The sequence below is a fragment of the Cydia fagiglandana genome, chromosome 24 (genome assembly GCF_963556715.1).
Source record: "Cydia fagiglandana chromosome 24, ilCydFagi1.1, whole genome shotgun sequence".
Lineage (NCBI taxonomy): Eukaryota > Metazoa > Arthropoda > Insecta > Lepidoptera > Tortricidae > Cydia > Cydia fagiglandana.
The window spans coordinates 10,474,936-10,492,478 of record NC_085955.1 but is presented as its reverse complement, the minus strand read 5'-3'; the positions used below and the strand labels follow the sequence as shown (position 1 = coordinate 10,492,478).

Here is a 17,543-nt window from a genome sequence, read left to right as displayed (position 1 = left end):
TGATAACACTGAGTATGTGGGGGAAGCGCTGCTGGCCTAGCGGAAAGCAATTCGGAGGTCGCGGGTTCTAACCCCGGCTCGTACCAATGATTTTTCGAACTTTTGTACGGAATAGCATTTGATACCTATTTATACACCGATACCTATTTTTCGGTGAAAGAAAACAATGTGAGGAAACCGGACTAATCCAAATAAGTTTACTCTCTGGGTTGGAAGGTCAGGGCAGTCGCTTTCGTAAAAACTAGTGCGCATGCCAATTCTGGGATTAGTTGCCAAGCGGAGATTGAATATCTGGGAGACCGACCAAAGCTTACAAATAGGGTTTGCACGACGGATCCGAAATGTATGGGAAGATCCGCGGATCCGGATCCAGATCCGGATAATTTCATACATTTCGGATCCGGATTGCAAACCCTACTTACAAAACATAAAAACTCAAAAATGCGCGTTTTCTCATAGACCTAGCTAAGAGATCAAACCCCTTATAGCAAATTTCATCGAAATCGTTAGAGCCGTTTCTGATACCATCCAAATATATAAATAAATAATTATATATCTAATAATTGCTCGTTTAAAGGTAAGATAACACAAAGGAGAAACAAAAAGAAATTACCTACTCGCACCAGTCTTGAACCCCAATCCTCTTGCACGTATTTCCACGAACATACCGTTACGCTATTGCAACATACTTACGTTGTGTGAAATTGTCTACTACAAGGATCACGGAAACACTGTTTGCATGTGTGAGTAATAGTAGGAAAAAGCGTGACAGCAACACTCCGTCGAATTAAAAAGGTGGTTTTTGCACAATGAAGTATTCAATGTTTATTTTAATAGTTCAATATTTACTTAAAGAGTGCGCGAAACATACTTTTAAGTATACAAATACCAAGACCATTTCACAAAAAAATTAAATCTGAAATTTAGCAAAAGTGGTGCCATCTAGCGAGAGTTAAGTTTTGAGTAACCTAGGCGAACCACCTTAAGGTGAAAAAGTCAAAAGTAAGTAAATCTTCTTTCTCTTTGCCTTATTCCCATTATTTGGGGTCGGCTCTCCTCGTTCTCGTTCAAAAGTAAGTAAATATAAAAATTAAAATTTACAGGGGGCAATTGACGAAAATCAATATGAAAAGCGCATAATTTTTATATATTTTTTATTATTTCATCCTAAAATACATACACTTTGCATATCGTCAGGTCACAAGCAAAAGTCACTAATTACAAAAAAAATATTTTAACAAAAACCGACCTTGTAGTACTAATATGATTCACTATGGCTATGAACTAGTGATGGTACTTAGTGACTTTTGCTTGTCACCCGACGATATATGTAAAGTCTGACCAGGAATATTCATAAACCGGGTGTGGCCAGAAACACAAGCAAATAATGAATAGGGCTGGCTCGTTCCTCGCCCAACGGATCGGCATAGCCATCCAAAGGGGGAACGCAGCCAGCCTTATGGGAACCCTGCCACAGGGTTCGGACCTGGGTGATCTAGCCTAATATATACATATTCAGCAAATAATTAAAACATAGATTGTACTCCTCAAACGGTGACACATTTGTTAACAACTTTTATAAATTATGAAGTATTTAGACTCGCTATTTTTCATACAAAATAAATATTAGGTATCTTCAATGGACGCCATCGCCACGCCATATCATTGCGTTTGACGTTCCTTGTCACAATACATTGCGTCTTAGAAGTGTATTAACAATCAAACCACAAGTTATTTTTAAAAGTCGCTGAACAAATGTTGGTTAGTATGAGGAGTACAGCCTACAGTTAAATTTTTTGCTCATATTACAGGCCACACCCGGTATATGTGACGTTCCACGGGAAAAGGTACCTTATGAGGGTTTCTAGTTTCGGAGATATGAAATGTTTTGTAAAGAGGTGAAAAAATGCTCAATTTTTTTTTATTGTGTGATCTGAAACCTTAATGCGTAACGTTTGTTTACCTGTTTTTATTTTTGTTATAAGTTAGTTATAAGCCTAGTAATGTCGTCTCAGAGTTTAGTCGAAAAGGTACCTTATGGAAAAAAAATTGAAAATTCCCAAAAAAACTAGTCAATACGGGAAAAGAAGTTTGGTAGAGAACTGTATTAGCATTCTGCAAAACTAATTTGATAATTTCAGTTCTGGTTGGGGCGCCTAGCAAATATTATAACCGTACATCGACCGACATTACAAATCCAAGTAGCCTGCTATTATACCAAAGTTACTCTCGTCAAGTCTTTCTTAACTAGAATAATCTTCATTTGGTTTGGTCGCATGCAATAAATCAGCCATTGGTTTGCTGAAAAATGCCAATACCCGACGCATTACCTTATGGAATATCTGAGGTCATTGAACCTCAATGCCGCTTGTCTTCAATGGCAACCAAAATATATTATTGATAAGAAATAGACTATTTATACCATCTTTACCCCAAAATATTATTAGTTTATCCTAACTGTTCCATCATCATCATGCCTCATCATGTAACTTAACCACAAGGTACCTTTTCATTACATACAAATTATTGGTCTTTTTTAAGATTATTATGACGAAGAACTAATTAAATTTGTGGCAGTTTAATGTAAATTAATATTTTCTATTCATAAAAGATAAACTTCAATGTGATTGATGTTTTGTAGTGATGTATTATTAGATTTATTTCCATAAGGTACCTTTTCGTAAATGTATGGAGCAAATACTGTAATTGTTATGTAAGTTTAAAGTGGCATAAGGGGTTAAATATAGTATTTAGTTGTGGTTTTAGGATTTATTTCATTTGAATGATAGAATTTCTTTCATATGTGCTCAGAAAAATTTATTGTTTGTTACATTAAAAGTAAAAATATTCAATTTTCTGATTTTATATGAAAAAGTCAGAAAATACATTTTCACCTCTAAATCGGTATTGCTTTTTGCTTAAACTGTCTCTCAGTGTCGTTTTCTAATAGATACAATTTAAATCTTGAGAGCTCATTGCAATCAATCGTGAAAATGAAATAAGACTTTATTTTCAAGAGATTGGTTAGTATACACATAAATCAGTCGATATCAAAGGTTTCTATTTGCATTGCAGAACAAGTCGCAACATTTTTTTAATCTCAAATATATAAGGTATTATTATTTGTAGTCAACTATGTAACTTACTTCAGGAACATAGTTTTTTAGGCGGCTAAACTTAAAACTTCTCTATTGTAAAGTTGCTCATTTCACAACATTATTTTCAAAAAATCATATCTCTGTAACTACGCAACTTAGAAGGTTGATCTTTTGTGTTATCGATAGCTTATTTATTGTAGATTACTGGGGTATGCATAACTCCATACCCGCCATAAGGTACCTTTGCCTGTGGGACGTCACATATGATCATTGTCAAGAGGGCGCTGTTATTCTCATGTATAGGGTGACAGTTCAGTATAGTATGAAAAAATTAGTTCCAGCAAAATTCCGCAACATGGCGCGTGCTCATATCGAGGGGTGGGCGGTAAAACCCGATAAGTCGTGCAAATGGGTTTTTGAAATTAGAACTATACGTGACGGGCGTAATTCTTATTTAACCCTTTACCAGGCTGCATTTCAAAAATGACAATCGATGGTCAGTCTTACTCATCGAAAATAGAACACATGTTTGAAGTCCCGTATGTGGGAAATATATATCCCTTAGCGGCCCCAATTTCACCACGGCTACAATTGTCAGTGACATATGTCGACCGACTATTGTCAAACGACAGGTGACATATTACAATTTTATAAAATATTTTCTATAGAAATACTTACAAACATGACAGGCATTTTGCTACAATTGTATGTACACAGTGAACGCATATATTTAGTATGGAAACCGCCTTTAGGAACATTACCGTTCAAATTCTCGGGCCAAATTAGCACACATACACAATTACGCCTACATTCAAATAGGACGACGCGTTTACAGAGCCTGTAATCAAAGCTGGTAAACAAAAGTCATACTTAACAAATAGGATACAATATGTAGAAATAGACTATTTTAATAAAGCAACTAACTCTCTTTATAAAATATTATCACAAAAAAGACAAATAACTTGCTCTATTCCGCAGGGCAGTGTTTTAGGCTGCATCCTTTTCTTAATTTATATAAATGATCTGGCAAAAATAATAAACACCGAATATACTAAAAGTTTCTTATACGCCGATGATATTTCTATTGTATTCTCTTGTTTAAACAGCAAAGATCTAACTCATAAATTAAATAGTACTCTTGATACCGTAATACAATGGCTCACCGACCATAATCTACAACTAAATCTAAAAAAGACAAATTTAATCCAATTCCGACCCCATCAGCGGAATCCATTAGATGTTAATTTTACCTACCTAAACGACCCAATTTTACCCGTAAAAAACTGTAATCTTCTCGGTATAAATATTGACGAAAACATTAATTGGAAAACACACATAGATAAAATTAGTTTAAAAATATCATGCTTTGCTTATGCCCTCAGAAATATTAAAAAAACTTCAGGCTTGAAAACAGCTCTTAGTGCTTATCACGCATTTACACAGACATGGCTCCAATACGGGATTGTATTATGGGGTAACAGCACAAATAGTGTAGATTTGTTCATACTGCAAAAAAGGTGTATTAGAATATTAAGTAACATAAAAAATCAAGAAAGTTGCAGACCTTACTTTAAAAAATTAAATATTTTAACTTTACCATCCCTTTACATCTTAGAAACATGCAAATTTGTACGAAAACATCCCGACCTATATAGGAAAACTAAAGACCGTCATACTAGTAACTTGAACTTAAGAAATCAAAATAAGATTGCCCTTCCTGCCAGTAATTTACAAATGAGTAATAAAAGTCCCTATAGCATATCTATAAGAATTTTCAACAATCTTCCTAAAGAAATAGCAGAAGAATTTAAATATGAGAAATTTGTAGGTCACTTAAAAACTTATTTAATAAGTAATTGTTTTTATTCTATACAAGAATTTTTCGATGATAATAAATACCATAAATAGGCATATATATACTATAAACATTTTTTTTGCGACTACTATTTGTTGTGTATTCTGTAACTTGTATAATTGTTTTATGTGTTAGATAACATTGCAATACCCTTACAGGGTGTCATATTGTGGAACATTATTAGTTAAGAACATCTGTATAAACACCAATATGAAAGCAATAAACATATTATATTATATAAAATAAGAGTCATCTTTATTACTCTAATGGTACATAGCTAAGTGTAGATGAAATGCATATAATGTCAATAACTACCAATCAGCGACATTAATCCGCTAATAACCTTCTTGGTGTACGTACTGGCCGCTTAGAGTTCGCGGTTCATATTTGATTAGAATATGACTTGGACAGGGATAGGTTTATGCCATACAGTGAAGAACCAGTCAAATAATTCACGTATAATAATTTAATGCAGATTAAAAGATAACTAGTTAAAATGTTGTTATGACATGACAGACTAACTCAACATAAGTAAATATATATCATTGTTGTATAAATGTATTCCGCTATAATAAGTATTTTGTATATTTTATTATCTATCTGTATGGCAGTGCGAAGTCACGTTCAGTGGCCTATTTTATAAAGCTACAAGTTACAATTTACAAGCGGAAGTCTCGTTCTAACACATGGAGTTAGAAAGAGACTTCCGCTTGTAAATTGTAACTTGTAGCTTTATAAAATAGGCCACTGGTATAGTCTGTCCGTTTTTCTAAGATCAAGTACGCCACAGTAAATGTATGGCGAACTTGATCTTAGAAATCGGACTGGCTATACAGTCTGCAAAATTTACATGGGTACAAGAATCGGGTCAAAAATATTTGAACAGGCGGAGTCACAATAAATCCCCACTTTCAGTTCAGAATATTTTATATGTATATAGCCGGTCAAGCAAGTTTGTCAGTAGAAAAAGGTGCAAAATGAAAATTTGTATGGGACCACAGCCGTTCGCGCGGTGTACTTTCGTTTGGGCTAAATACTTTTCGCCAAATTTCACTTCCCAACAAACTTATCGCAATAGTTTCATTTCCCAAAGGAACCTTTAGCAAAGTGACACTTTGCATATAATTTATTTGGTCAAATAATCATTTGGCATTATTTTACTTTGTCAAATTGTATTAGGACAAAAACTTATTTAGCAAACGTTTTTTATTGTCTAATATTATATTCCAAAAAGATGGTGGGTTCGGTTAGGTTTGAACTGCGATCCTCACAAAACGGAACCGCTATCAGAAAAGTGGGTTAGGTTAAGTTAGAATAGAACTGTGAACCTCACAGAATCGAAATGCTATTAGAAAAGTGGGTTAGGTTAGGTTAGAACTGCGGTCCTTACAGAAACGAAATACTATGTAACATAGTTTGGGATGTGATACTTTGGGAAACGTTTTTGGGCCATTCGTTAGTAAACCATTGCATGGCATACAATTTACATAGGTACTAATAGAGAGGAGGCTGCGGAATTTGCTAAAGGTTTCTTTGGAAAATGAAACTATTGCGATAAGTTTGTTGGGAAGTGAAATTTGGCGAAATGTATTTGGCCCAAACGAAAGTACACCATTATAGATATCTTGCCAGGCATCCACTCAATTTCATGTCTCTCTAATTGGACGCTTTTTTCCATAGTTCTCTGCGAATAGCATCTTGTGGGAATCTGAATGGAAAGTAATGTAAAATGGCAATACCAAATTTGATTATTAATTTGAAATAACTAGGTAGTTTTTTTATAGCTCCATCTCATGAAATAAAAAAGGAAAATACAAATCTGTAAGAAGGAATTTATTTATAATTATATATAAAATACCTAAACCAAACACAAGTTAATAAAATAGTCTACTTCATTTGGCATAACACCATCCCTATTATCCTCGCAATTTAAAAAGTCGTATGTTGTTATGAAAGTCGTATGCAGTTGTTACGTTTTAGCTTAGCACGGTAGTATTGAAAACAAATCGTCATGTTTTTTCCAAATTTTACTGAAGTTATCTGTTTACTACAAGTGAAAAGTGATTCCACTGTCCTTGGTATGAACTAAAATAACTTCTGCACCACTTCACGACACATGAATATATTTTTAATTACAAAAAACGTTGTTTTTATAAATCAATTTAGCCATTTGTCACTGACTGTCATTTCGGTCGCGTACTGAGATTGCTAATCGAGCAGTTTGTAAGTACCGCCTATCGCGGGGTAGTTTGCGTTGGGTCATAATTGAGCGGACAGAATACTTCCATGTATATCATTTCGCTGTATGTACATATTACAATTATGTTGTGAAACAAGAATTATTTTTTCTAGTCTACATAACCCTTTTTTTTTAACTATTTGTCGAATTGTTAGTGAATCTTGACAGGAAATGAGTTATATGTCGGAATGTCGTGACAATTGTCGTGTTTCTTGTGACAATTGTCATAAACTTAGCAAGAGAAATATCTGTTTTTTTTTCCGATATAATAAAGTTTTTTTTAATAATACAATGATGGTGGCAAACAGGAATACGGCCCGCCCGATGGTAAGCGGTAACCGTAGCCCATGGATGCCTGTGACGTCAGCAACACTGATGTTTTACAATTGTCGCACCTGTCACCGTGGTGGAATTGGAGCCAGTATAGGGTTAACTGACAAACTCGATATATTCCCGGTTAGCCTTTATGTTTCTGGCGGAAGTCAGCGGCAGTAGCAGTAGGGGTTCAGGTGCGGATGCGTCTTGCTGATGCAGTCCGGCTCGTTCCTGTATCTGTTAGACAAGGACAACATTAGTGAGACTACTCGACGGTAGATGGCGCTTGATCACAAAGTACTCAGGAGAAAATAAGAAAAGTACAGAACCATATCAAAGAGAATTTAGACTAGAGGAATATTAAATATGTCAAGAACGGGTCACTCACGTATTTTAAGTCGAAAAACGCTCGACATGTTCTTAAGATATTTAATATGTCTGTGTCTCACGGATGTTTTGTTATTAGAGGAATATTGTCAAAGCACGCACGCATGCACGTGCGCAAACACACACACGCACGCACGCACGCACGCACGCACACACACACACACACACACACACACACGCGCAGGACAGTACAGGAGATTATTGGCGCAAAGTTTTGGTAAGAAAGCTGACGTATGGATGGAGTTAGCACGTCTCTGGTGAAAGCGTAGTTATACCAGTGGGGAGACACTCCTCACTTCGGTCGAACTCGGCCCCGCTCGGCTCAGCATTGCTCCGAGCAATTATTAAGCCCCCTCCAGACTATGCGCGTGAATCGCGGGCGAAGCCGCGAACGCGAGTGTGGAGTCGATTTCGCAGGTCTGCGTTCTGGACTCCACACTCGCGTTCGCGGCTTCGCCCGCGATTCACGCGCATAGTCTGGAGGGGGCTTTAGGGTTGGCACACTTTACTTCCTTTTGCGTGCACAACCACTAAGATTATCACTTGAATTTCGACAACCCTAATAATTAGCCGAAAGGGATAGTGCCATATAAGGGGATAGCAAGATTCGACCCTGAATCGCTGTCAAACTTCGGGTTTGTAGGAAGTGTCCTTTCTGTACGGTAGTTTTTTTTTTCTTTTATTATAAACTGATCGGCGATTGGCTCTAGTACTATTATTTGTGGCGTTATCTATGAAAATGGACCTTATTGTCGATGGCGCTTACGCCGCACAGCGTCGCGCGGCATTGTATTTATATCGGAACATCGTTAGCAATGGCGTAAGCGCCATCGACAATAAGGTCCCTTAGATAATGCCCCATTTATTCTGTTGTTATACCACTTACGGGGTGGTCCTCGATATGTCCCTCGTGTTTATCGTGAATTTGTCCTCCTTGACTCGATACGTCATTGACGCCTCATAGATGCCGTGTCCCGGGCCTACTACTATCTGTAAACACGTATAGGTAATTCGCAAGGTGGCCAGTCATTGGGGGTCATCCATTAATTACGTCACACGAATTTCTAGGTTTTTTGACCCCTCCCCCCCTCCTTGTCACACTTGGTCACATTTGGCAAACCCCTCCCCCCTAGTGTGACGTCACATTTTTTCTACGAAATCGCCAAATCGAATTAAGTAAGTACCTAAGTATTATCAATATTTTATCAAAATATTTTTGACGATATAAATATTAGTAATATAGGTTATAAACCCAAAACTGCTTAGGAACGAAAATTAAACGAATAAAAACGATTATCGTTTTAAAAAGTTGTTATTTAAATGTACAGCGAATAAAATAATTTAAATAAATTTTCGGTTACTGATGAAGTTAAAGTGACGTCACAAACTTTGTGTCTCCCCCCTCCCCCATGTCACAATATGTCACATTTTCTTGACCCTCTCCCTCCCCCTAAACGTGTGATGTAATTAATGGATGACCCCTTGAGACCAACAACACAACAACAACAGCAACAACAACAGCTTGGCAAAACAGAGTAGAAATTAAAAAGTGGCTTTCGTCACCCATTCTACATTCGTCACAATCGTCGGCGGCTTTCAATGTAGAATGCGTGACGAAAGCAGAATAGGACTAATTTAAGCACTTGACGAAAAACGAATGGGACGACCCAAGACGATACCTTAAATAAGTAAACTTCGATTTCAACTATAGTTCGTTTTTTTAGCATTAGAAAGAACTTGAAAGATGGTAAGCGATCTTGACATGTCTTTTAATTGAAAACGCTTTAAAAAAAATAGTAACTATTATTTATGAAAGCAGAAGAATATTAGTGATCGTATTAGATTCATAGTTGTTATATATTTGCAGTAACATATTTTTAACACGTGTTTTTCAATTAAAAGACACATCAAGATTGTTTACCTTATTTCTAATACTAAAGAAAACGAACTACTTATATGTTGAGAAAGGGTCTCTATTGTTTCCCAAATAGTTTTAAGTCATAATGTATTGTTTGTCCGAATTTTCGTTACTCATAATTGGTTTTTCTCAGAAACGCGTAACTTTTCAGGATTGCCATAAAACAAACCTAACCTAACCTATCTGTAGAATAACCTTAGGGAAATCCTGAAAAGTTAACGGTTTCAGTTTTATGACTAACGATAATATGACAAAAAATACATTATGACTTAAAACTTTATGGGAAACAAAGGGACCCCGTTGAGAAACCTACCTTGACCTGGTAGTTCTCGTTGGTCACTTTAGTCTTAACGCCGCTGGAGTTCCCCAACCCATGTGCATTCTTAAAAGCTACGTTGACGCGCTGGCGGAGCACCCATGACGTCGCGGTCAGGGTCCGGGGCATACAGAGGGTCCTGGAACCAATTGGGAAAGGAACTGTCAAGGCCGAATTATTTATTTATTTATTTATCGTATGGCTTCGTTACATGTCACTGGATACAAAAATTTATTAACTATCCTAACAACTTATGATTAAAATTTCGCCCTACTCAGGTAAACAGCCGCTTCTTCAGCCAGGATATTGAAGTCATTCACATGGCCCATATATTTTGTGAGGGGACATTCCAGGACTATGTGTTCTATGGTCTGGTCTGGGTGTCCACACTCGCAGGCAGGAGAGGCGCTCCAACCCCATTTGTGCCAGTGGTGTGCACAGGCCGAATACCGGATTGTAACCGAATATACGGTGCATCTCTAGTCCTAACCCCGCTAAATCATAAATAAGTGCAATGGTCCACCATTTCTCGTTGTACGAGTATAACGGGTTTTCGGTGGACACGTATTGCCATGCGAGGCAAACGCACTAAATGCTGAAATGTCTCGCAGTTACCTGACAATTGCGACGAGCGAGTTGATGACTTGATGTAGTCAAGGAGCGCGTGCGCAGTCTTCTCATACAACGGGTTGTCGGTTGAGACGTTTTGCCTCGCGAGGCAAACGCACTAAATGTTGAAATGTCTCGCAGTTACCTGACAGTTGCGACGAGCGAGTTAATGTAGTCAAGGAGCGCGTGCGCAGTCTTCTCATACAACGGGTCGTCGGTGGAGACGTTTTGCCACGCGAGGCAAACACACCAGTAAGTCCCGATGCCTGCCTCGCTGCACGACCGGTTGCGAGAGATCTGAATATAAAATTGTCGTTCATTCAATCGTTTTAGCCATTTGACCGATAGCCCAAGAAAGGTACGCTCGGCTAGTATGGCGCAATGGAAATAATTATTAATAGCAGGCGTGGCTCACTCCGCTATTTAGCGTCGCTTTGCTACAGGTAGCTAAAAGTACATCCGTCCCACACCAGTTTTGGTAGCTAGCCATAAGCCGCGCGTGGCGCTGTCGCCACCTAGCGGCCATACCTGTCCTGATCGTAACAGACGCGTTTTGTTAGAGAGTGAGTCTTCTGTACCTAGTACTATTATTTATTCTGTGGTAATAGATGAACTTTTCGGTTAGGAAGGGTCTCTAAATTTCCCAAAAATTTCCTCTTGTTTCCCAAAAAGTTTTAAGTCATAATGTATGTATTGTTTGTCCGCATTTTCGTTAGTCGTAATTTGTTTTCCTCAGAAACGCGTATGTTTTCAGAATTGCTATAAAACAAACCTAACCTAATATATCTATCAGGATAACCTTACGAAAATCCCGAAAAGTTAACGGTTTCAGAATTATGACTAATGATAATATGACAAACAATACAATATGACTTAAAACTTTATGTCAAACAAAGGGACTCCAATTAGAAATCGCAGCACAAGTTCCGTTTTTTAGGGTTCCGTACTCAAAGGGTAAAACGGGACCCTATTACTAACACTCCGCTGTCCGTCCGTCCGTCTGTCACCAGACTGTATCTCATGAACCGTGATAGCTAGACAGTTGAAATTTTCACAGATGATGTATTTCTGTTGGCGCTATAACAACAAATACTAAAAAGTACGGAGCCCTCGGTGGGCGAGTCCGACTCGCACTTGTCCGGTTTTTATCTTTGGTGTATGAATTTTTGTACTGAATAGGTAGATTTTTTGTGTGTAGGTATAAATTTACTTACCGGTTCTAACATGGTCAACCCTCTAGTATAATCCGCCCCCGGCACCTTGTACGGGTTCCAATGCTGCCTCATATCCAGCACGTCCAGTATGGTGGCGTGCAGGTCGTGCGGCGTGGTGAGCGCGCGCGCGTTGGCGAGCAGCGCGCGCTGCGCCCACGGCCGCGCGCGCGCCAGGCGCCCGGGGAGGCGGAGCGCGAGGAGTGGAAGACGCTCCTCCAGCTTGCCTTGAAACGTGTTGCGGACTTTTGAGTGTCTGGGAAAGTTAAAACAAAGCTCAGAAGGTGCTGCAACCGTTGCAGGCGTTGCGAGCTGAGCCGCGAGACGCGAGTGTAAGCGGTGGGCTCGTGGCTCGTCTCGCGGCTCGGGTCGCGTGGTCCTCCACCGTGGTCGTGCGGTTTTTTGGGCACGAGCCAAAGGGGACGCGCGCTTGCGTTTACACTCGCGTTCGGCTTGTCCTTCGGTTATAAATCTTATGCCGTGCCGTTAGTGTTTAAAATATATTAACTCGACGAGCTTAAGAGCCACAAGACGAGCCGCGAGCCGCGAATATAAACCGGCCATTAAAAGATTAGATACCTACTTAAAACATGAAGTTCAGACGGGGTGGAGTCCAGATCTCAACCGCACCTAGCTAGATCTATCCATGGTCTTCACGACGACTATAAGCGTATCTTAGGCCCGACACATGAGGCTATGCGACAACGCATACGTGTCGTCATCGGCAGTACCCACCTAGGTCCGTGGTCTCCCATGACGGCTATGAGCGTATCTTCGGTCTTGGACATGAGGCTGTGCAGCAACGCAGCGGTGTCGTTATCGGCGTTGTCAATAAGATTGAAGTCGTCGTGCGTGATGTCCGCTATGAACGTGAAGATGAAACGTTTTCCGCCCAACTCCAGGAACTAACAGGGAAACACTTGAATGAAATAATAATAATCATAGAGGGGTCCCTTTGTTTTCCATAATAAAGTTTTAAGTCATAATGTATTGTTTGTCATATTATCGTTAGTCATAATAACTGAAACCGTCAACTTTTCAGGATTTTTGTAAGGTTATTCTATAGATAGGTTAGGTTTGTTTTATGGCAATCCTGAAAAGTTACGCGTTTCTGAGAAAAACCAATAATTATGACTAATGAAAATTCGGACAAACAATACATTATATTCCTTGTTTTATTTTAGATATATTTAATTGGGTTGTTAGTTTTAATTTAGTATTATTCATAGATATATTTAGTTCATAAGTTATTTATTTGTCTTTTTCAATGAAATAAATCGCATGTAACCGAATATCCGGTGCATCTCTAGCCATAACCATCGCATGGCCATCTCGCTGTTCCAGCGCTGGGCCATCGTGAAGACCCATTAGTATAAAACAAACCTGCTCAGTGAAATTCAGCATGACCTTAAACTGCGGCGGGTCTCCTAAACAGTAGTAATCCTTCCCCGTGAACCAATTGAAGGGGGCGGATCTCTTGACGAGGTCCTCCAAGTAGAAGGCTCGCAGGTAGTGGTCGGCCGGCTGGTGGTGGAAGCCGGTGAAGCGCCATTGGAAGGTGCATCAAGGCGGTTTGTTTACAGGTGGCCTACCGCGAACGCGAAAATCGAAATTTCATTATCTGAAGGCCTACCGCGAACCACGTTCGACGTGTTGCCTCTCTGTCGCACTTGTAAATTCCTACGTAAGTGTGACGGGGAGGCAACACTTCGAACGTGGTTCGCGGTAGGCCTTCTGACTCTCCATCGATCGAACAGGCAAGAGTGATAGAGACGCAGAAACCGAACTTTTGATTTTCGTGCTTCGCGGTAGGCCATGTGATTGTGCTAGAGACGCCCTCTACGCAGAGTTTAGTTTCCAGCAGAGCAATGCTGGTCCAGCGCTAGGCCACCGTGTAGAGGAGACGCAACCATCGCATGGCCATCTCGCTGGTCCAATGCTGCGCCATCGTGTAGAGGAGCCATAACCATCGCATGGCCATCTCGCTGGTCCATCGTGTAAACCCATTAGTATAAAACAAACCTGCTCAGTGATATTCAGCATGACCTTAAACTGCGGCGTGTCTCCTAAACAGTAGTAATCCTTCCCCGTGAACCAATTGAAGGGGGCGGATCTCTTGACGAGGTCCTCCAGGTAGAAGGCTCGCAGGTAGTGGTCGGCCGGCTGGTGGTGGAAGCCGGTGAAGCGCCATGTGAAGGTGCCGATGTTAGGCATGTCCTCGAAGTAGGCTGTGCGGTACCTGGGGAAATCATTATGATGATGACCGGTCTGGCCTAGTGGATCTGGATAGTGACCCTGCCTGCGAAGCCGATGGTCCTGGGTTCGAATCCCGGAAAGGGCATTTATTTGTGTGATAACACAGGTATTTGTTCCTGAGTCATGGTTGTAATCTATGCATATAAGATAAGTCATGTATTTAGGGGTCCCTTTGTTTCCCATAAAGTTTTAAGTCATAATGTATTGTTTTTTGTCATATTATCGTTAGTCATAAAACTAAAACCGTTAACTTTTCAGGATTTTCGTAAGGTTATTCTATAAATAGGTTAGGTTTGTTTTATGGCAATCCTAAAAAGTTACGCGTTTCTGAGAAAAACCAATTATGACTAACGAAAATTCGGACAAACAAAACAATACATTATGACTTAAATGTATATGGGAAACAATAGAGACCCATGTCTCTATTTATATATAAAAGTACGTATATCGTCGCCTAGCACCCATAGTACAAGCTTTGCTTAGTTTGGGGCTACGTTGATCTGTGTAAGATGTTCCCTAATATATATATATATTTTTTTATTATTATTATCAACTAGGGTTGACATGGTCCTGATTATTTAGGGTTCCGTACTGGAAAGGTCAAAACGGGACCCTATAATTACTCCTTTGTTCGTCTGTCTGTCTGTCTGTCACCATCAGGCTGTATCTCATGAACCGTGTCAACCGTGATAGCTAAGGGTAAAAATCACCAATTACGTCATTTCAAATTAAGGGGGGGGGGTCTGGACATCGGATGATGGTAGCATGGTAGCATGACGTAGGAGGAAACGGGGTCATTCGAAGCATGATTTTTGGATAATTTTAGGGGGGGGGGGGGGGGGGGTCAAAAATCGTCACAGCCCCTAAGACAGTTGACTTTTTCAAAGGTTAGCCGGAAGAGATCCCTTACAGGGAGGGAGGGACAGGGAGGGTTCGCCTTTGTACCTTTATTTCTGTAAACATTATGTAAACCTGTGTTGTGTGCAATAAAGTGATTTCTACTACTACTCTACTACTACTACAGTTGTCATCTTCACAGATTATGATTGCAGTTGTCGTATAACAACAAATACTAAAAAAAACAGTATGGTCACAGAATAAATAATAGTACTAGGTACAGAAGACTCACTCTCTAACAAAACGCGTCTGCTACGATCAGCACAGATATGGCCGCTAGGTGGCGACAGCGCCACGCGCGGCTTATGGATTTTCCCAAAAATGGGGTGGAACGGATGAACTTTTAGCTACCTGTAGCAAAGCGACGAAATCGCGGAGTGAGCCACGCCTGCCTTAAGTGACCATAGAGATTAAAGCTCTGAGGGTCTACCGCGAACCACGTTTGACGTGGTTGCCTCCCTGTCACACTTACGTACGAATTTACAAGTGCAAGTAGTGCAACAGAGGCTCTCAGGTTATTAAACGTGGTTCGCGGTAGGCCCGCTGATGCTTGAAAAAATCGCGTGTGCGTGTGACGTGTGATGTGACGTGCCTAACCTCTAGCGGCCCACCATACAAGGAAAATTGGCAATCGAATTTGAATCAACGGTATTAGAAAATAGAGTTGAATTTGTTTTGTTTTAAAATCGAACGAAACGAAATAAAAGAAACTCTATTCCATTTCACTAAGATTTAAATTTCATTGGAGGTAATTTGTACTAGTATTAGGACATTGAACCCCAAGAGGCTAATCGAAATCGGATGTGGTCTCGACATGAACTCACCCGTCCTGCTTCAGCTTGTAGAATATGAAAGGGAAGGCGTCCAGGCTGCCGTTGTCATGGCCTATTCTAACGTCGGGCAGTTCCAGCTCTGTCTTGCCCAGTAAGATGGGGAAGAGGGCCCGGGGGGTGCCGTCTCCTACGATGTTGTATCTGCAATGCATAGAGGTACAATATAGAGATGACACGGGGGAGGGGCCAAACGACCGAACGAGATGCACTTATGGAAATTTCAGTAGGAGTTGCAGAGAAAGCGGTATTATTGCTTGTCCTTGTCACAATCTCAATTCTTGATTGTTCCCCACCAAAAATTTAGTATGGTTTATGGTGGGCAACAAATAACCCGACCGTATTACATAGATTGTTTTTGGTAGTTGTCAGGTGTGTAATGTTAAAACGTGTTTTTAATATTGTCGCTTTGCGTATGTATTGTCCCTCACGGAGGCACGCGTATAGCTCATCTATGTAATACTAGGTCTATGCTGCAATGGAATCACGTAGTCATAGACTAGGATTCCTCTAGACGGAGTTTAGAGCAATTATTTCATGAAACCGATGCTGTCAAAAATACTGGGGTGCGGAGGACGAGGTGAGCGAGTCCCGTGCCGTGATTGGTCCGTTCAAAGACACGGGCGTCACACAAGACACTTTGACTCGAAAATGGAGTAAAACTACTGTATATTTGTGGCAGAGGGGGTAGCGCTACTATGCTCAGTCTGGAGGATGTCTGTGCACGTAGTGGAAATGCGTAGTTGTAAGCGGAAAGGAATATCGAAAGTCGATAGATCGAATATCGTTAGTGTCTTGTATCGACAGAGTAACATCCCAAAATCCCTATACTTTTGTATCTTTAGGTATTTAAATAAAAGTAAACAAAATCTACCCTCAAATGGCTCCTTAAGTCAGAGATAAAGGGGGGGGGGGGGGAATGGTCGGACAGACAGACAGACGCACGAGTGATCCTATAAGGGTTCCGTTTAGTCCTTTTGAGGTACGGAACCCTAAAAATTGTATATTGAGGTACTTACCCCTCCATAACAGTAAATCCTAGATCCTTTAGTGCCTGCCAGCTCTTCGGCATTCTTCTGATGAAGCCATTTTTAGCGGCGGAGTCGAAGCCGATTATGACCACATTCAGGGTATGCTCTCGCCCAGGGGGGGAGGTGAGGGGCGGGACGGGCCGGAAGCCTAAAGTGTTGCCAGACCATGTAGCTTTGCTGAAAAAGGAATGACTACTGGAAGGAGTAGTCATTATGGAGATAAGTTAGGCGACTTTTCGGTGGATATTGAAAAAAATCATCATCATCATCATCATCTCAGCCATAAGACGTCCACTGCTGAACATAGGCCTCCCCCTTTGAACATAGCTAGGCCTCCCCCTTTTGAAAAAAATCGGATCCCTTTAATAAAAATAAAAATTCACAATATACGTCCCACGTCATGCGCGAGAGGGCTTGGGCCAATTGACGCCAATTTCATTTCTGATCAAATCGGCCGATTTGATCACCCCGTCTGCATACCGCTTTATCGATTTTATAAAGTTGTATCCAGACTAGGGTTTCTGCTCGAGAATTCTCGAGGCGAGAAATCTCGAGAAATTTGTCCTAAGTCGAGACGGGAA

General features: G+C 40.2%; 1 protein-coding gene and 1 pseudogene across 1 annotated transcript in view; both read right to left on the bottom strand.

The window, feature by feature from the left end:
* The window catches only part of LOC134676373 (uncharacterized), a 250,632-nt gene that overhangs the window by 155,461 nt on the left and 77,628 nt on the right, over positions 1-17,543 (bottom strand). The gene's annotated exons all lie outside the window — the stretch shown is intronic.
* The window catches only part of LOC134676360 (uncharacterized), a 36,701-nt pseudogene continuing 26,832 nt past the window's right edge, over positions 7,675-17,543 (bottom strand).